The 21,678-nt window shown below is 36.4% G+C and overlaps 1 protein-coding gene across 1 annotated transcript in view; it reads right to left on the bottom strand.

Moving 5' to 3' along the window:
• Nucleotides 1–21,678, bottom strand: part of LOC114346096 (uncharacterized) — a 951,713-nt gene that overhangs the window by 70,444 nt on the left and 859,591 nt on the right. The gene's annotated exons all lie outside the window — the stretch shown is intronic.

Raw genomic sequence — 21,678 nt, 5'->3', positions numbered from 1 at the left:
TTTGGACCGCCTCCAGTGGGCTCAACAACACATACAGCTCCCCCAACAATTTTGGAATTTTGCGCTTTTTTCAGACGAGACCAGAATCTGTTTAAATAGTGATAACCGGTGAATTCGTGTGTGGCTAGTTGTGCAGCTCTTGTTGGCTCTCGCCACACACAAATTCGCCGGTTATCACTATTTAAACAGATTCTGGTCTCGTCTGAAAAAAGCATAAAATTCCAAAATTGTTGGGGGAGCTGTATGTGTTCTTGAGCCCACTGGAGGCGGTCCAAAACATGTCTATGTTGTAGCTGAGGAACTCTTATTGGTCGACGAGTTCTCAAACCTGAGTCTAAAATTCTTCTTTTTATTGTAGATAACAATACTCTGACTCCTGTAGCATGCCTGAATTCTCTTTGGAGGGCTGGTACAGACATAGAAGAATTTCTACGGGTGGAAATTCTGATATATCTATTCTGTCGATCATTGGTAACTCGGGGTCTACCAGACCGAGCTCTACTCATTATCAAGTTTGTTTCCAGGAACCTATTTCATATCCGTGAGAAACTCCCACTCTTTCCTCCACGAACCGCTGTGAATGGCCTTCTTCAACTAAATCGATAATTCTTATACGGTCCAATTCAGAAATTAAAGTATGATTAATTTTTAATCACGTTTTCAAAAATTTCACCAGAATAAAATTTTCAAATGTTTACCCCTTGGCAAAACCAGGTCAATTAAATGGGTAACCAAATAAAATAAAAAACCAAAAATGCCCAGTAATTATGTGATAAAGATACGGATTTATAAAAGCGTAAACATCGTGAATACGAGGGGTGATGCATAACTTTTGAAACTATGTGTATAATCGCGTCATATGAAACAAGTGACAATAGTTGTCATGGTATTTTTAAACATTGTTTATTCTAACAAACTGTCAAAAAGATTCGAAATGGTGCTTACAACGCAAGAAAAAATATTGATTATTGAGTATTATTTCCGCTCATACGGGAATGGACGATCAAATGGACCTAGTTTGTTAATGGTTGCCAATCAATTTCGGGAAGAGTTTCAGAAGCCTGCACCGACTAATAAGAACTTGAAGAGTCGTTGCAAAATTTCGACGAACAGGAAGCGTCATAACTCAACGCAAAAGCTGTACTGGTCGTCCAGTTACCGTGACAACAAATCCAATCAAGGAAGGCTGTTTCAAAAGGTGTTAGAATCACCAAAAAGAAGTCTCCGCAGAACATTTTTAAAAATGAATTTGAGTGAAACGTCTACCCGAAGAATGTTTAAGAAGATTGGTGGTTTTCCCTATAAAATACAGATTGGGCAACACTTGACAAGACTTGACAAGACAAGACAAGACAAGAAATCAAGAGTTGTTTATTGTGCTTCAGTCTTGGCAATGGTTTATGAACAACCCCTATTTTTTTTTAATGTGTGGTTTACAGACGAATGTCACATCCATCTGAATGGATTTATCAATCGACAGACAAATCGTTTTCTTGATTTTGAACGACCAGGCATCATCGTAGAGAAACCTCTTCATAGTGACCGTGTAAAGATTTGGTGCGCAGTGTCAGGTAATGGATTATTGGGCCCTTACTTCGTGGAAGACGAGCGTAGAAGACCCGTTACACTAAATCAAGTGCGATATAGAGAACAAATTTTGACACCATTTTTTATTGATCTCAGACAATTCTGTCGTGCCAGAAATATACAGTTGAATACCCAATGGTTCCAACAGGATGGGGCTACTTGTCATACCACGAGAGCATCCTTAGATCTGATTCGAGAAAATTTTGAAGACCACTACTTCTCATTCACCTGATCTAACAACTCTTGATGCTTACGTATGGGGTATGCTGAAACAAGCCATTTCTACAGAAAACCCACCGGCAACTATTGATGAACTCCGTGAAAAAAAATTTGACCTTTTTCAGAAGAATGCAGCAGCCTATTTTTAATAACATGCTAAGCAATCATCTTGTTAAGCGTTATGAGTACTGCTTGGAACGCAATATAGCGAGCACTTTGAACACATTTTGTATAGAAGCAAAACTTAAAATTCGCATTATTTGAAATGTTGTTATTTAATTTTTCATGTTTAATAAAGCTTTAGTTTTTCACTGGCGTTTGTTTTGGCGCATACTGGTCTTTTGATAAGTTGTTTGCAAAGTATACACCAGCTTTCATTTTATCTTATTATGCATACACAGTTTCTAGAAAGTTTAAATGAATTTTTATGGGTATAACAGCATCGGAAATTAAATTTGTTTAGAATAAAAAATCTAACCTCAAAAAGTGCAATTTTGCAATTATTACAAAATACTAATAGAAATAGGTCAATAATGGGACAAGCAAGAAGCGCATTCAACAAATAAAGAAAGTTCTCTTTGGTACAGACAGCCTATTAAGATGCTAGATTTTTTTCTGTTTTAGGTTATGGTATGGAAGCGTGGACTCTACAGAAATGTGCTACAGACAAACTGGAAGCATTCGAATTATGGGTCTACACTGAAACGGTGTCAAAATCAGGGTAGTTTTAATTAATCAAAAGAGCCAGTAACTCTTATTTTTTTGTGTGATATATTTCCGCTCCACCCTGTATTCTTAATTCGCTTCGGAGATTGTACTGTCTATTAGGAGAACAAGGGGCTTGTTGTATGTAACAGGAGTACTAAGTAGTAACACGGCTTTTTCATAGGTTATTTGACGGTTTTTAACTAATTTAGTCTACTCAATCTTATTATCTTATCGCCCTGCCTGCAAATGACACCGTCTAGCCAATCATCCTCCGATAGTTGCAAATAGTAGTTTCGTGCGCGTGCTTCATTTGGATGAGGTAATATAAAATTTGACTCACATAAAATTTTGGTTATCGCTATTGTTTTAAACGGAAATGAATCTTTCGGTGTTTATTTCTTTTCTAAATTTAGTTATACTATAATGTTGCTTAACGATTTTACGATTAGGAAGTTATTTTTACAGTTATTTTAAAAAATATACAAAAGTGTGTTATGTGGTTTGTTGTAACAAAACCTTGGGGCTCGGTGTAACATGCTACAACTTGCGCTGAATCTTACTAAATTTATGATCTTCAACATAAAAACCTACAAAATTGGACAGCATCAATCCCAAATAGACTACTTCATTATAAGGAAAGAAGACATACGTGAATGCAAGGACTGCAAGGTAATAGTTAGTGAGACATTAAGCCAACAACATAAGCTGATTGTTCTGGACATCGAAGTAAAATGCGCAACTAAACAAAAATATCGGAGAGGACCACAAAAAATCAAGTGTTGGATGCTAAAAGATGAGAAGGAAGGTCTATTCAGGGAAAGAATAGTAGAAAAAATATGTTGGAACATGAAAGGAAGCCCTAACACAATTTGGAGAAAAATGGCCAATATTATTAGAGAGACGGCTATTGAAATACTTGGTAAAACGTCAGGAAAGAAGTTTGAGGATAAAGAGACTTGGTGGTGGTCAAATGAAGTACAAGGAAAAATAAAAGAGAAGGGAAAATTATATAAAAAGTGGCCAGAAACCAGATCGGACATAGACCTTCAAAACTATATGGTCCCCAAAAAGGAAGCGAAAGTAGCAGTAGCAAAAGCTAAAGCAGAAGCGTATTCAAACCTATACGATCAACTTGATACCAGGGAAGGCGAAGCAAAGATATATATAAAATAGCCAAACAGAGAGCAAAGAAAGCAAGAGATTTTAATCAGATTAGATGTATCCGAGATGAAAATTTAAAATACTAATTCACGAAAAGGATGTCAAAAAGAGATGGAGAAAGTATTTTGAAATTTTATTAAATGAAGAATTTGACAGACAGCCTGTGGAGTTAACGGAGACAGTAACAGCAATGGTTACCAGAATAACAAACGAGGAAGTGGCTCAAGCGCTTCAAAAAATAAAGAAAGGAAAAGCAGTCGGACCAGATGATATTCCTGGGGAAGTATGGAGAGCATTGGGAGAGACAGGAATAACTTGGCTAGCAGGTCTATTTAATAGACTTATGCAAGTTGGACAAATGCCAGACGAATGGAGAAGCAGTATATTAGTACCTGTCTACAAAAACAAGGGACACATACAACAATGCACAAACTACAGGGCTATAAAACTACTTAGCCACACCATGAAAATATGGGAGAGAGTAATTGATAGACGGATACGTAAAGAAACCGAAATATCCGATAACCAATTTGGCTTTATGCAGGGCAGATCAACAACAGATGCAATTTTCATTGTAAGGCAACTGATGGAAAAATACAGGAATAAAAAGACCAACGTTCATATGGTATTAATTGATCTTGAGAAAGCATATGATAGAGTTCCTCGAGAGATTCTGTGGTGGGCACTCAATAAGACTGGCTATGACCCTGGCGAATATGTAAAGATTGTGAGAGATATGTATGAGGGAGTAACGACTAGTGTTAGGAGGTTAGGACAGGTGTGGGAGAGACTGATAAATTTCAGGTGAAAGTAGGATTGCACCAAGGCTCGGTGTTTAGTCCTTATTTATTTTCATTAGTTTTGGACCAGATAACAGCGAAACTACAGGGTAACATTCCATGGTGCTTAATGTATGCTGATGATGTCGTGTTAGTAGGAAATAGTGAAAGAGACTTAGAACAAAAACTGGAACAGAGGAGACAAGCTCTGGAAAAAGGTTTAAAACTTAGTAGGACAAAAACGGAGTATTTAGAATGTTCATTTAAAGATGGAGTTACTACAAATAAAATGGTATCTTTGGATGGTGAAATGATTATGAAAAGCAATAGTTTTAAGTACCTAGGATCGGTATTACAGAGTAATGGAGAAATAGATGGAGATGCATGCAGTAGAATTAGGGCTGGATGGATGAAGTGGAAAGAAGCGAGTGGTGTGTTGTGTGACAGAAAAATTCCAATGAAGCTGAAGGTAAAATTCTATAAAACAGCCATAAGACCGGCTATGATGCACGGAACTGAATGTTGAGCAGTGAAAAAGAAAGAGGAACAACGAATGCATGTGGCGGAAATGAGAATGCTTACATGGATGAGTGGAGTGACAAAGAAGGATAAAATTAGAAATGAGTATATTAGGGAAAGTCTAGGTGTGCCACCAATTGATGCCAAAATGAGAGAGCATAGGTTAAGATGGTTTGGTCATGTTCAACGTCGAGACGTTAATCACTCAATACGAAGAATAGCTGAAGTGCAGATTCCTGGAAGGAGTAGGAGAGGAAGACCAAAGAAGACCTGGGGGGAGACGATAAGGCAGGACATGTTGGTAAAGGGGATTAACATTGATATGACCCAAGATAGAATTGTGTGGAGAAATGCAATTAGGGAAGCCGACCCCGCATAGGGATAAGGCAAAGAGAATGAGGATGATGAACATAAAAACGTATTACCTATGTATTTAGTTTTTTCCTCAAGAATGAGGCAATATTAAAGAAAATCAGAAAGGGTAAGGGTAACTCAAAGCCAGGAGTAAGGTCTACTAGTTTTAGATAGTTTTAGATAATCAATGTAGCATAAGACAAGCAAGTAAAACTTTGGGACTGTGTCAATCTCTGTACCGATATATAAAAAAAAAAGGAAAAACAATAATAAGAATCTACAAGTGGGCTATACAGGGATAGTTTTTACAGCCGAAGAAGAAAGTAAAATGGCTTCGTATATTCTGAAGTGCGCCGAAATATATTTTGGACTAATTCCCATGGAGATGCGAAAACTGGGTTACCAATGTGCCGTGAAACTCAGTGCTAAGCAACTTACTTATTCTTGGTATCAAAATTATACAGTTGGTCCAGATTGAGTCCGCAATTGTATGCGTAGAAATCTACATTTACCTTTAAGAACACCGGAAGCCACGTTATTAAGTCGAGCAACATCTTTAAACAGGACTAACGTTGGTATTCTCTTCGAAATATACCAAAAAATTCGAATTTTCTTACGGTTACAACCTGCCCCAATAGATGTTACAACTAGCCCCAAGCGCGGGGTAAGGTGTAACAATGCACTTTTTTGGCAAAATACTAGTTGATTAATAAATACCAGTCTTTTTAACTTTTTTCAGATCAATTTTATTCATAAAGAGTTAAACTAGTGTTTAGAGTTTAATTAGCGATAATTGGGAAAATCGCTGTCAAGATATATTGGATTTTATGAAAATTGTTACAACTAGCCCCCTGCTTGGCTACGTAATTCGTTAATTACGCGATGGTTTTCGTTCTCATAGTATTAGATCAATGATCAATCATCGGCAGAAATGTTTCAAAGGAAGTCTGCGTATGTTAAACGGAAGGACGACAGGAAGCACGAAATGTCCTTCATTTCTTTCTGATCCCGTACCGACCAGATTTTTTGAGCAATATCGGAACGCAGTCGGATTGAAAGCTGCATGACAGGTGACTTGACAATACACGTTTTTTTGCTTTTCCGCCTACATTTTAGACTTTTCCTTTCTGTTTCGCTTTTTTTCGCACGGCGCATATAATTACTTACCTGTTTTGTTGTCGCTTAGCTCTTTTGATGTTTCATGACCATTGTTGCGACATTCATAATATATATTTCTTTTTCCATTTAATAGTCTGTTTTCTCGCTTGTGTATCATGCATAAATCAATCCTATTTCGAGGCAAGCTTTGGGTTCTGTAAGTGTTTTTTTTTTCTACCATGGATAAGGTGTTAACCTGGCCTAAGAAACTTTCTCTTTTATTCATAAATCCATTTTATTTATTTTATATACATATTTTTCATTTTTATCCACCTAATGAGCACGCAGATGGAGTCTTCAATTGAAAGATGTGACTTATCTTCTTGGTTATATCGAACTCTATAAACTATTAAGACTACAGCAAATAAATATCTACAGCAAACCAAACACCATATCACAAGATCACAAGATAGAAAAAATATATAAATTGTCCCCGCCAATGGCTTCGTTTAGCCTAGTTATCGTGGAATCCCAAACAGCCATTGAAAACTTCCCAGACGTAGTAAAACATTTTCATAAAAGTTCGGTCGGATTGTCGGATGGCATGAAACTCCGTTCAGATGAATCGCTCTCGTCTTTCTCGTTGCTACGGGTCGCGCAATTACCAAATAGACCTAAAGGTAAATAGCAAACGAGATAGTGGTGTAGTGGTGCAATTATAGTCTTGTTAATAGCATAGGCGAGATCAATAATGAGAAAAGGAAATTGATATTTTATAGGGAAAGGAACGAAAACATCAGAAACGTGCATCAGAAACAGAAAGTCAGCAACCAATAGAAAAAAAAATTGAAAAAAGAAAACTGAATTGGTTTGGACATATAACTAGGATGAACGAGAACAGACTAGTAAAGAAGGTGACAAATGCCAAAAGACAGGGGAAAAGAAGAACGGGCAGACCTAGAAAGGGGTGGATGGAGCAGATCGAGGAAATCGGAACAAAGAGAGGGAAAACAGTGCAACAGATGAAGGAAATGGCAGGAGACCGGAAGGCGTGGAAGAAATGGGTAAAAGATGGATAGGTGATACCAAAGTCCGACGCTCTTATAGGGCATAAGGACAACGAGAAGAAAAATACAAACAGAAATTTTGGAAATATCTATTTTGACGTGTTTATAAAAAAGAATTCAAACGGAGCGTGTGGACGAGCGCCTTGGGAAATAGAAAAATATATCAGAAAAAGATAAACAACTGAAGACGGGATTCAACGCAACGTGAAATAGCGAAATTTCTCTTAAAATTTGTTATTTACGATCCTTAAGCTACATAATAAAGAACCCTAATTTCTGGCTTCTGTGGAGAGAAGCGTTTTTTGCCGTGATTTGTTGGTAAAATGACACGGTTTAAAGAAATTTAACATACAGGTACCAAGGCGTCCATACTAGCTGGGCGGATATGATCAATGCCGTGGTAATTTTACTATGTAGTGGTCTAACCACGTTGTGTTAACATTTTTATCATTGTATGAATTAACCAACTTAATAAAATTTCTACCGCCCACACTAGCGGTGTAACTTGATATTCTTGGGGACATGATGGTCCGACCGATTTTATCATAAAAGTAAATATTTATTAATTTTACAGTACTTTGGGGTGTCAATGCTCTCTTTCTTTTTCACTATGATCTATATATTTTCTATCTCTCTATGCCAACGTTTAAATTGGTAAACTGGTGAAGCGCGTTTCTAGACGCGTCGTTGGTCCGAACCTATGTGAAATAGAAAAATGTAATAGAAAAGGATAGAAACTGAAAAACTGAAGACGGGAGTCAAAGCAACGTACAGGAAGGTACAGGTACGAAATCGGTACAGGAAGTTAATGATTTGGGCGTTACGGTCAACCAAACGTTAAGTTGGTCTACTCAAACAGCAAAAGTAGTCGGTAAAGCTAACTCTGCTTTATACCTCATATCAAAAGCTTTTCCTAGAATGTCTCCAGACTTGTTTTTGAAACTCTATAAAAGTTATGTCAGACCTCACCTGGAATTTGCGGTATCTGTTTGGTCACCTCATTTACAAAGAGATATTAATTTATTAGAAGGAGTACAACGAAGAGCTACTAAGCTACCTTTTAATTATGCAAGATTAAGCTATGAAACTCGATTAAGAAAGCTTAAGTTGTCTCCATTGACTCATAGAAGAGAGAGAGGTGATTTAATATCTACTTACAGAATTCTTAGGGGAGAATTTTGGGGAACATCGAATTTTTTTAATATCAGCGAAGATGCTAGACTACGAGGTCATCACTATAAATTGAAAAAGGAACCTTTTAAAACTACTGTAAGGCAAAACTTTTTGGTAAATCGTGTTTTTGATAAATGGAACAGTTTAAGTGATGACATCGTAGGGGCTATTAGCTTAAATAGTTTCAAAAACAGGTTTGATGAGAACTAACTGGACATTGTATGTGTAATGTTAGCAATTTTTGTTAAAATAGTTGTTGTAAAATATAAGGATATATTTTATGTCTTTTTTTATGAGAAAAAAATTTGTAATTTTTAGGTATACTTACTTTCTAATTTTTGTATCTTTTTTAATTTGCTATTGTTGTAACAACTTTTATGAAAACCAATTCTTTTGAATATTTACTTTAATTTAATTTTTATTTTGTAAGAATTTGTTTTATGTTATATTATTTAGTTTAAGACCTACAATTATTTTTGTACTTTGAGCCATATAAGCTCTGCTTTGGCTCGATATTATTGTATAATAATAATAATAATAACGTGAAGGAGCGAAATTTCTCTCAAAATGTTCCCAAAGCTAATACCGAACCCTATTTTTTTTCCTGTGGAGCGTCGCGTTTTTCCCATGAATTGTCGGTAAAAGAAAACGGTTCAAAGGAATTCAACATATAGGTGCGAGACATTCCGTATAGTCACTTATTTTACTGGGGACTTTATGACTAGCCCCGTGACAAGGCCTCTCTAAGAGTCCAGACCGATCAGGCGGTAGTATGTCTGACTTCCACGCAGGTAAGTCGGGGTTCGAAACCCAGCACCGGCGAGAACATCTAGACATTTTTAAAATGTCTATAGGCCCCAGGTCGACTCCTTCTGAATAAAATGAATACCTTGGGTAAAACCAGGGGTAATAATAGGGGGTTGAAGAGTAGCACTGGCCCTGTTACCTTCCTTGTATACCGTAGGTCCTAGATATAGCAGACTACCCTGCTACAATCCCAAAGCAGCGTTAGCGGTATAAGACGGGACACTATTATTATTACTTTCTGGCTATATTATTTTTATGATCATTCTGTAAATTGCTAAGTAATAAAAAATTACGTTAGTCTTAGTATGCCGCTTTACTGCCCGTAAAAGAGTACGGTTATCTTCCGAACATCCCGGTCTGAATTCAATGGCAGCTATGTACGCCGTTGCTCTCGCTTGGCGGCGCTAGTGCTAGTGTAGTTGGGGGTCAACGTTTTGACAATTCGTGATGTTTGTATATGGTGTTTAAGTTTACCATTTAATAAATAATAACTTATGGCAAAAAACACGGATCTTGGACGGTTTGTACATTGAAAAACGAATTGAGGAGAAGGAATGCGAGAGTTACTGGAAAAAAGCCTCCCTTTAACAGCCTCCACTGTTTATATAGCCATATCTATTTCCTAACTGCCTTTTCCCAGTTGCTTAGTCTCTTGTTGCCACAAGATCAAATTTATATTTTTTGGCTTCGTTTACTAGATGCTTCAGTTTTCCTTCCTTGGATGATCCTCTTTTATTCCACGTCTCTATTTTAACTAGTTCTTCTTTATTGCCATTATCTCGTTTATTATTTTTCGATTCTCGTTTCCGTTTTCTTTGCCGGGTCATTTTTGTTGGGTCTCCTAATACTCTAATACTGCATTCAATTCTAGTATTTTGAAATGTCTTCCTCTATTCTTTCCAGCTGCTCCTTTTCTTTCTTCCATTTCCATAATTCATTGTTTATTATCAGTCCTGGGTACCCTGTTTTTGTACTATTTCCTTTGATTTTCTCTTCCTTAGCAATTCTTCTTATTTTGGCCATTATTTCCCTTTCCGGCCTTCGTCAGATCATCATTTATCTATATTCTTTCTCTCAGTTGTTTGAGTTTCATCTTATTTTGCATTACTTTGGTCTTTTCTGTCTTGCTATCCATGTCTACCAAATATATTTTGTCTCCCAGCTTTCTTGCTTCATTAACGTTTACTTTTACTCGCATTTCCTTTTCAATGAATTTTTCTACCTCATTTCCTAGCAAGAGTGGTTGATCGGTGTCAATCTGCAGTCCTTGAATCACAATATTTTTCCTTCCTCCCTCTCTTTCTAATTTTTGTATTCTTTCGTTGGATATCTTTAATTCATTTCGTAATTGATTAATACCTTGAAGCGCCTTTTCATTAATAAGTTTCAGTTCTTCCATTTTCTTTCGATATTCTTTTTGCTGGAATGCGGAAGTTACTGGAAAAAAGGAAACCCGTATCGAAGGGTAAGCTATATTAATCATCGTCTTAATATTTTATTTCTATAGCTCAGACCAAAATAAAAATGTTTATGTTGATCTGAGTTTTATAGTGAAGTAATCGATTTTTTACAGTCGAATCCAGGGGCAATACGTAATCTGTTTCAACTAAATGTTTATTGCAGATACGTGCATTTATTGTCGGCACATATTTATCCCTTCTTATTGCTACAATCCACTTTTTTCTCATCAGAATATGTTTGGGAAACCTGTATCCTGATGTTCTCAATAAGCACAAAGACACAGCACAACATTGAGGCATTTCATTTTCTCAAATTAAATTCAAAGGCTCAAATTAAAAGATTGATTTGAATAGTTGACGTAAGTTGACGTGACCTCCAACTACACAAGCTCCACCTACGTTGAGCTTTCCAGATTAGCTGCCATTGTTGAATGCAATTCCCAAAACTTTTGGTATAAGACATTGTTGAATCTGATTTTTTGGAAATTGTTACAAATATATATATAAATGGTACCTATTGTTTGGGAATTGTACCAGTCTGATATATTAAAATTTAAGAATTCAATAATTGCATTGACCACGTCTCCATCAACAAATTTTAATAATTCGATATAGATATTGAGATGTGCTAAAGAGATATTGAGGGTGGATAACTGGAGGAGAGGAGCCAAGGAAAGGGATGTTTGAAGGCGGATGCTAGGGGAGGCCAGGGCCCGACTTGGGCTGTAGCGCCATAGGAGAGAATAATATATTACTTCTTGTACTAGCATGCGAGGTCCTCGATCTACATTATTTCTGATGACAGCTTTCCTCCTTCGTTACTAAACAATTAAATCGTGCAATTTTTTTATTGCAACAATCTCTCCGTCACATAAGTAATAATTATACTTATTTGTCATTTTTAAGAATATTCGTGTGTGTAGTGGTGAGTAGAATTTCAGTCTTTCAGTCCGAGATCTTTGCGAACCGGGTGTGTCGTCAGGAGATAAGATAGAGCTTGCTCAGGCAGGACCATCTCTCTCTGCTCTGACAGTCAGGCAGCGCTAAGGGCTTTGGAAGCGCCACAGTTAGCTCTAAGTCGGTTGTTGGGTGCAAGAGAGCACTGCGCACTGTCCCTATGCGCTGACATGTAGGGTTAACTTGGGACTTGGTATTGGTATGGTTACTGGAACACACAGGGGCGGAGGAGAACGAACAGGCTGACGCCTTGATAAGGCATGACTCATCCACTCTCCTTACGGGACCCTAACCTGTGAATGGGTGACTTCAGTACTGGTCGGGGTAGTCTCAAGGAGCTTCTTTGTCAGAAGTTCTAGGACTCCTTGGCCAGTTGTGGAGGTATGCCCCACACAGTAGGGCCATCCAAACTCAGATTGCACCTTCATCTGCTTGGATTGTCGAATGGCCCACGGTACCGTATCTATGACGAGGAGGAGGAAACCTGCTCACATGTCCTCTGAAAGTGTCCGGCACTGGGATATCAGAGGGGGCAGATCCAGGGTTCGGCCCTTATGCAGCCGATGCCGAGACAAATGAGGGAGTTACCCCTACAGAGAATTGTGGTTTTCTGTGAGACCATAAGGTTATTAAGGTCTGTTGTAAGAACGTCTTATATTAGACGTTCGGAACGGTAGGAAGAGCTCAGATTTGGAGCTACTGCAGATTCTATCAGATATGGAAGCCCGGAGCAGGCTTAGCAGCAGAAACGCAGAAGACCATGTCCTTACGGACTTAGTCTGTACGATAGGGGTGATAAAATTGACCCGCCCTAGGAGGTGTAAGTGTCTGAAGGGCTGACAAGTGGGCTCTGCCCCGATCTAGCATAACCATAACCAAATGTATTCGTTATTTCAAAAATATCAATATTTATCTCTACTACCTGACACTTCTTTCATTTTTTTGTATGTTAAAGTTATCGTATTTTCAAATCTTCTATTTCATTGCAAGTATCGGATGGATAGCTATCTATTACGGTCTCATCCCCTTTGTTGTATATTATGTATGTATGTATGTTGGTAATTAAACAAGCTAGCAAGCTACTACAATTTTATTTAAAAATCGGGAACTCCTAATTACATTTTTTTAATCTGAGGTAAGTACGATTAGAACTCATAACCTTGAAGTTTACAAATGAAGCAGTGAATTATAGATATGGGCCATTCCATGAACATACGCCTGTTTTGGATTACTTCGACAACGAATATTTTACTGTGCAACATAAGAAGTACGAAAGTAAATGGCGCTAATAATTATTCCAATAAACAACAATGTAATTTGCAATTTACTTTCGTTCTTCTTATTTTGCACAGTAAAATATTCGTTGTCGAAGTAATCCAAAACAGGCGTATGTTCGTTGAATAGGGTATACAGATAAAATTTCGAATATTTAAATTACATTTGTAGAAAGTCAGTTTATACAATAGTTGAGTGTGTGACGCTAAAATATTATAATGAATACCTACTTGATTTTTTAAAATAAATGCAAATTAACGCGATAGTCAACAATAACAAACATATTTTGTGACTCCCACATTCCAATCAAAATGCACTGTTATCGTGATTCTACGAATTCTACTAATTAACTAATTTGTCACAGTGTAGCAGTCTTTGACATAATATAATCGTAATAACTATGTAATCGTGAAAACCACGCGAATATCCAGGACCGTACTTTGGATTTATAATTTCGAATTTCGAATTTGGCTTTAGGTGACATATTTAATAAGTATATTTTTATTTAAGTATAGTTTATTTTATAAGTATCTGTTCGCAAGATGGTTCCTCCCAACGTGGAAGTCATAAAAATATTTCTAATGAATTTTTATATTCATATATAACTTAATGTCTAATACAGTACTTAAAACTTTAAATAATGAAGCCTATAGAACCTTAAATAATGTAATCTATTAGATTCTTCCTCCTTCCTGGTCTGGACAGTTTTCGTCTTTGCTCCTGTATTTTAAAGCTGATGATGGCTCGTGAAGAGCCGAAACGCGTCCTTTTATGACCTTTTATTAATATACATTTTTTGTGGTACCTCTTTGAGTTTTGTACTTCCTTAAGTATATTTTTTATTTGCTTTGGGGCTGTTCATTAATCACGTGAGGCTCGAAAGGGGGGGTGGGGTCCATAAAAAATCACGAAACATCACAAGGGGGAGGGGGGTGTAGTAATACATCACGTGTATTTATTTTTTCTTCACACGTGTTCAAAAATCGAAAGCGGCATTGGTGTGACTGATAAAAAAAAATAATTTTTCATTCATAATATTCTACAACACATTAATTTTCTTTCCTTTCATCCAAATTTCTATAAATAGTTTTATTAATATTGGATGTTAATGTTAAAAGCGACATGGGATACCTACTCTTCATGGTAAATTATCTTAAATTTTTAAGATAAGAAGGGACAATTGCGAAGTGTTTTGTTTCTTGCCATATTATGTTTCCACTAGGAATACTGACCCTGTCGACGTCTACTATTTTATTTATGAGTTTTTAGTCTGTTCATGATGTATTCAATGATGTATTTATTATATCTATTCTGATGAATTGGTAGTCTTGTCAGTTATTCTGTTGTTTTGGCACTGAATACATGGATAAACAGGGTTGCTCTAGATCAGTTTTAATTCTTCAATAGTTTTAATTTTGTATAATAAAATTAGATGATACTTATAGATACGTGCATTTTATAAATACCTAAAAATAGATTTTTTGTAGATACTAAAAAATACACGTGATGGGCTGGGGGGGTTAAAAAATGCCAAAAAACATCACGTGATTAATGGACGGCCCCTTTTCAACATTTCGATTTCCAATCCGGAAACGCTTTAATTTTGAGGTTGAAGAATCCAAAGTGCTCTAAATAGATATTTTCAATAACCGGCATGGCGGCATCTCGGAACGACAACAATGACTTATCGACGGGCCATAGTTTCCAATGATCATTCTTCTTCTTATTAGGCCGTCTCCTTTCGAAGGTTGGCCATCCAAATGGCAATTGTAGTTTTTGAAAATGGCCGCCACAGGAAAAATTTCTGCAGATGAGCGGCCAATCCATCTTCTCGGGTCTTTCAGCCACGAGTTTTGGCGTTTTCCTTCTGATCTTTTGCCCTATATTATAACTTCTAATATGATTTGAAGTAGTTCATATCTTTTCCCTCTCAAATGATCATTGCTGGGCGCCAAATCTATGGAACAGGGGGTTTCAAAATATCCTTCAGGAATTTTGCTCACTGCAGTTACATACAGTAAAAAAGTAATGACATTCTTTTTAACTATATAGACGGGTTCTTCTTCTTATAGCCCATTTCTATCCAACTTTGGACATAGGCCTTCCCCAAATCTTTCCATTTCCGTCTGTCCTTGGCTGCGTTTTGAGGGGTTCCTCTTCCTCTTCTTCCTGTCCACGGTCTCCAGTTTTGTATTTCAGCATTCCATCTTTTATCTTCCTGTCTCGCATTGTGGCCCGCAAATCTCCATTTTAACCCTGTCCTGTTAAATGTTCAGTTACATTTTTTACTTTTGTTTTCTCTCTTATCCATTTGTTTGATTTTCTGTCTTGTAGATTTATTCCCAACATGGATCTTTCCATTTTTCTCTGAGTTATTTCAATTTTGTTTATGTTGGCCTTTGTTAATGTCCATGTTTCTGAGCCATACGTCAGAACAGGAAGGATGCACTGGTCAAATACACGGGTTTTTAGGTACTGTTGTATCTTTGTACTTTTTAGTATCCACTTTAACTTTCCAAATGCTGCCCACGCCAATCGGATTCTTCTCTGTACTTCAATTGTTTGGTTCTCTTTATTAGCTTTAATTATTTGACCCAGCTATATATCTTCGTCAACAACCTCAATATTGACATTATTTATATTTACATTTATTCTGTCGTTTGTATTTGTCACGATTTTGGTTTTACTCATGTTCATTTTTAATCCTATCTTCTCCGATACGTGTGCTAGTTGAGTCAACATTGTGGCTAGTTCTTCTTGGTTGGTTGTAATAAGGACAACATCATCGCAATATCTGAGGTGATTGAGATTCTTCCCGTTTATGTTGATACCCATGTCTTCCCATTACAGTTCTTTAAAGACTTCTTCCAGAGCTAAGGTGAAGAGTTTTGGGAATATTACATCTCCTTGTCTTACGCCTCTACGTATTTCTATGGGATTAGTTTTGTTTGTTTTATTTTCCCATTCGACTGTCATAGTTGCTGTCTTATAGATGTTATGTAAGAGTTGCCTGTACCTGGAGTCTATTCTGCTGTTATTTAGAGCTTTTTCTATCGCCCATATCTCGACACTATCGAACGATTTTTCATAGTCTACAAAGGCTAAACGTAAATCTAGCAGTGGCGGCTCGTCAGAGGAGGCAAGGGAGGCTTAGCCTCCCCATAAATTTTTTACACACGCTACACTGTTTTGTTTATCTTGAATCGCGGAAAACAACAAGCACTCTCACTATTATACAACGTGTAAATTCCATATTATCACTAAATATCCATAAGCACGGAGCATTAGCATTAGAACGCATGACTGCGTCTCAGTTTTTTTATTATTATTGTAGGCAAGACCCTGGGTTATCCCGAGATGCATGAACGGAGCCGAGAAGCCGGCCAGCCTCCGTTGCTAATGCTCCGCGCATCGCAGCAGGCGTTTAAGGAGACCCGGTCTCCTAACAGTGGCATCTACGGTGCCATCACACGCTGTCCGGAGATTTACCAACGGAGGCTAACTAGCTTCTCGGCTCCGTTGCCGTTGCGTGCATCTCGGGACTACGAATTTTAGGGTCCTGACTAAAAATAATGAAAAAAAAGTGCGAATTTTGTTATAAAATTTGGTATTTGGGGTTAGAATAATATTTGGAACAACTTGTTGTTGCAATAACCTTTTCCGATATTTGTAACGCAAAGCAAAAAATCGATAATTTATCATGTTTTGGATTCGCAGTAGGCCGCGTTTAGAATTAAAAAAATTCAGTTGAGTATCTTAAAAAATGTGAACCTTCAACCTGTATGGACTGCAAAACTTCAAATCTGTATTTATTTTGATATGCATATCTACTTACAAAGATGGAGTTGTTAACAAATAAACGACAAAAACTTTGGTATTAAATTTTTACAATTAGAATAATTATTATTTTTAAAATTATATGATATTATGAATTATGATGATATTATGAAATGAAAATAAGAAATGGTCAAAAAATGGAGCCTTACATTACATTTTTTTGGCTCATTTTTTTGTTAGTGCAAATTAAATATTTTAGAGTTAGGTGTAGCCTCCCCTATTGCAAAAATTACGAGCCGCCACTGAAATCTAGGTTGTATTCGTTTGCCTTCTCTATCAATATTTTCATAGTGAGGAGATGATATGTGGTACTAAACCCTTTTCTGAAACCTGCTTGTTCAACTGGCTGATAACTGTCCATTTTATTTGTTAGTCAATTGGTTATAATTCTAATTAAGAGTTTGTATGTACATTTGTGAGAGTAGTGAGATAGGTCTGCAGTTTTTTTTAAGTCTCTTTTGTCTCCTTTTTTGAATAGCAGTATTGTAATACTCTCATTCCAGTCGTGAGGTATTTCTGTCTTGTGTAGACATAGATTAAATAGGAGTTTTAGCTCCTCTATAATAGACGGGTTACTTTTCGTTTAAATTCGAGTCTTCTACCATTCTCTTATACGTGTTTTAGGGTCTACCCATAATTAGAAACTTGTATCTACTTGTACTGAACTGAATCAGAACTCGCCGGCTAGTATGGCAATTATAGTGAAATAATATACCATCTTCTTCATTAAGTGCCATCTCCGCGACGGAGGTCGGCAATCAACACAGCTATTCGGGCTTTGAAGACGGCTTCTCCGAAAAGTTCATTTTGCGCGACAGGTTGCTGATATTCTACGTCTCCCTTTGTTTCTTCTTCCTTGGATCTTTCCCCGCATAATGAGTTGGAGCAAGCTGTATCTCACTGTGTAATATGGTATGCGGCAAAATAAACAGTACTGAAATGCGTATGCGTCTAATTTGTATGTGTCATTATGTCATATGCCGAAACGTACCTACTGAGTGGTTTCCAAACATCGTTATCACTTATGTGAATGGCGTGTTAATGTTAGTTGCTTCAGGATGGTTCCCATTTTTGCAGAAAAATTCTTTATCGTGGAGTAATTTTTTCGGTCATAAGGAAAATGTCAACTTGTCACACCATCAGGGAGATTCTTTGAATACTGCTCGATCATTTTGGGAGAACGGCACTAACCAGACCTAACGCCACATGATGCGTTCGAATGGGGAATGCTGAAGGAGGCACACCTATCCACCGTCTGACATTCCGGAATTGCGGACTAGAATTAAATATTTTTTCGTGCCAGAGGGCATATTTTACATCTGTTTTATCGGGAACGACGTCGTGAATGTTTACAAGGCTATATCATATGTGTACTATACTAAATTTACAATAAAGGTACAGTAGAAATAAACAAACCAAGACACGTTAAATGCTACTAGGAGCAGTCCCGAACCATAATTTACAATGTATACAGGGTGTTTGGTAAAGAATGGGCCATAGCTTAACCTCAGGTTCCTGAGGTTAAAATAGGCCGATTTAAGCTAACTTACCTTAGTACAAAGTTTATAATAACCGAGATACAGGGTGTCAAAGGTAAACTTTTTTTTTATTTATTATTGAATATTTCCTGACAGGTATGAGATAACAACATGAAATTTGGTAGGTGGGGGTTTTTTGGGTCGAGAAAACTAAATTCCCTACGAAAAATGATGTATTGCCCAGAGGGCGCCACATACGCCTTTCAGCACTCATTTATTGCGTTCAAATTTTTTTATATCTCACTCTGTATAATTTTGACTTTAAAATTTTTATTCTCCTATTAGTTTTACTTAAAAAAGGTATACTTTTTTCATCTCCCTAAACTCAACCATTTTCGAGATAAACGTATTTTAAATCTGCGATACACCATCATTTTTAGCATAATCATTGTATGTAGTTCCACCCAAAAAATAACTTAAAACCATAATAATTGTGCCAGTTCTCAAATTTATGTCATTGCATCGCAAATTCCATTTGAAGAAATTTGCGATACATTTTTGGATAATTTTATGGTTTTAAGTTATTTTTCGGGTGTAACTACAATGATATTATGCTAAAAATGATGTATCGCAGATTTAAAATGCGTTTATCTCGAAAACGGTTGAGTTTAAAGAGATAAAAGAAATATACCTTTTTTAAGTAAAACTAATAGGAGAACAAAAATTTTAATGTCAAAATTATACAGAGTCAGGGATAAAAAAAATTGAACGTAATAAATGAGTGCTGAAAGGCGTATGTGGCGCCCTCTGGGCAATACATCATTTTTCGTAGGGAATTTCGTTTTCTCGACCCAAAAAACCCCCACATACCAAATTTCATGTTGGTATCTCATACCTGTCAGGAAATATTCAATAATAAATAAAAAAAAAGTTTAACTTTGACACCCTGTATCTCGGTTATTATAAACTTTGTACTAAGGTAAGTTAGCTTAAATCGGCCTATTTTAACCTCAGGAACCTGAGGTTAAGCTATGGCCCATTCTTTACCAAACACCCTGTATACATTGTAAATCCCAAATAATGATTTCCAAAGTTTATACATTATGATAAATTATGATTCAGGAGTGCTCCTAGTAGCATTTAACGTATCTTGGTTTGTTTATTTCTACTGCATCTTGAATATAAATTTACTTTAAATATATAAATTATCAGTAGTAATTGCACAAGAGCTCTGAAATTATTAAATTTTTCCCGAGTGACAGTTTGACAGTTTTAATTTCACGAGCCGAAGGCGAGTGAAATTATGTCAAAGTGTCACGAGAGCAAAAATTCTATATTAATTTCAGAGGTCGAGTGCAATTTGTTGCGATTATTTCATGAATAAAACTGTTTAAAACCAAAATTTTATTGTAATTTATTTATGTAAGTACCATTAAACACACAGTTTTTATAAATATTTGACGATTGAAAGTCATCACTTTTATAATTTTTAAAACATTAATTGTCATTAATGTCACTGAATGTATTTTTCGTAGCAACGAAGGGCATCTGATAGCGGCTTCCCACTGGTCTGCGATTTTACGGATCATCACGCACAGCCGACGAGCACGGACCACCACGCACCGCAGACAGAGGTCTTCCCATGGTCTGCGATTCTACGGATCATCACGAACAGCCGACCACCTCGGATTCTAACGCACCGCGGACAGAGGTCTTCCCATGGTCCGCGGTCCACGACAGTCTGTGCTTTTGATTGAGATTATATATGTGACTCATTTAATTTTGGCATTGATTACATTGCGTTTGTCAAGTTTATTATCTCTTTCAATGTTTTCGTTTTGAATATGGTGTGAAATGTGTAGTATGCACATTCCATGTAAATCAATAATTACACGCATAATGTATTTTATTTTTAACAAAATGTGTTAAATTATTAACTTGTAAAAAAATCGTTGCTCAAAAACAAATTTTGGACCAACTTTGGATATGCTTTATAATAGTCAGGGAGGTAGTGTAAAATTTGACCGGAGCATTTTAGCATGGGTGTTTTTCTTTATTGAGTTAGGTGTTCCGTTAAAAAATCATGTGTCAGCCAGCCCAAAATCGGGGCTTTTAGGCAAAACAATATGAAACTAGATGGAAAAACCCTACAACTATATGTCAAATATTTATCTCCGTGGCTTATTTACATCCATCATGGCCTAAAATACCTAGCTCCTGGCTTTCACCCAGGCAAGCCGGGTTCCATTCCCCACGTTGGAAGTTTTTTTGTTTTTATAATTGACATTTTGATTTGAAAAATAATTATTTTTATAATACCATGTTTTTGATGTTTATACGACACAATATAAAAAGTTTGTATGTCCTTTATAGAATCGTAAACTATGCATTTGATCATAATAGGATGACCTCAAGCAAAGTTGTTGTACATAAACCCGGGAAGGTTTCTGAGTGAATACGACCAACCTAAGTAATAATTATTTGCGCAAACAGCACAAAAAACTATTGTTTATTAGAAAAAAGGTTGTTTAGGGTTGCATGTATCTTTTGATTATACATCATATAAAATTAAGAAAAAACAGTTTGTCCAAAAAAATAAAAAAGAGTGTAGTGTGGAGGGGGGGGGGGCAACCTCCTATACACTTAGATTAGTCGTACCAGCAACCTTCATTCATGCACAACAACTTTGCTTAACCCGGCATTGGTCGCTATATGAGATTTTCTCTCACGGTTTAAGAATATTGCACACAACTTTTTCCCTGGTAAATTACACATGCTCTAGTTCCTTCTTGTCTCCGAATTATCCTTCCTCTACAATCGGATAGAATATTATTCGGCATTATTTTTGGCATTATTTTATATTGTAGCATTATTTTATTTTGTATTTGCAATATGAATCGTGCAAAGATAATTTTAGAACTTACCCTGTTGCATAACAATAAAATAAAGGTACTAGTACAAATTTGAAATTTATATTGAAATATTAAAATTAATATTATTTCTACATTTTTAGATTAGGTTAAACTGTAACAGCGCATCAACAGTCACATTGTGTAAAGCTAATAATAACTTTATTAAGTTTAAAATCTATTTTGAAAATTATATTTCGTAAAAAAAGGCGAAAGTTGGGCACCTTTGTGAGACAAAATCGCACGCGCGACCACTCACGTAAGAACCAACCTAGCGACTAATGCCGGGT

Source organism: Diabrotica virgifera, chromosome 1, assembly GCF_917563875.1.
Source record: "Diabrotica virgifera virgifera chromosome 1, PGI_DIABVI_V3a".
NCBI classification, from domain to species: Eukaryota; Metazoa; Arthropoda; class Insecta; order Coleoptera; family Chrysomelidae; genus Diabrotica; species Diabrotica virgifera.
The sequence above is the reverse complement of the archived record's forward strand: the minus strand, read 5'-3'. Positions and strand labels throughout refer to the sequence as shown.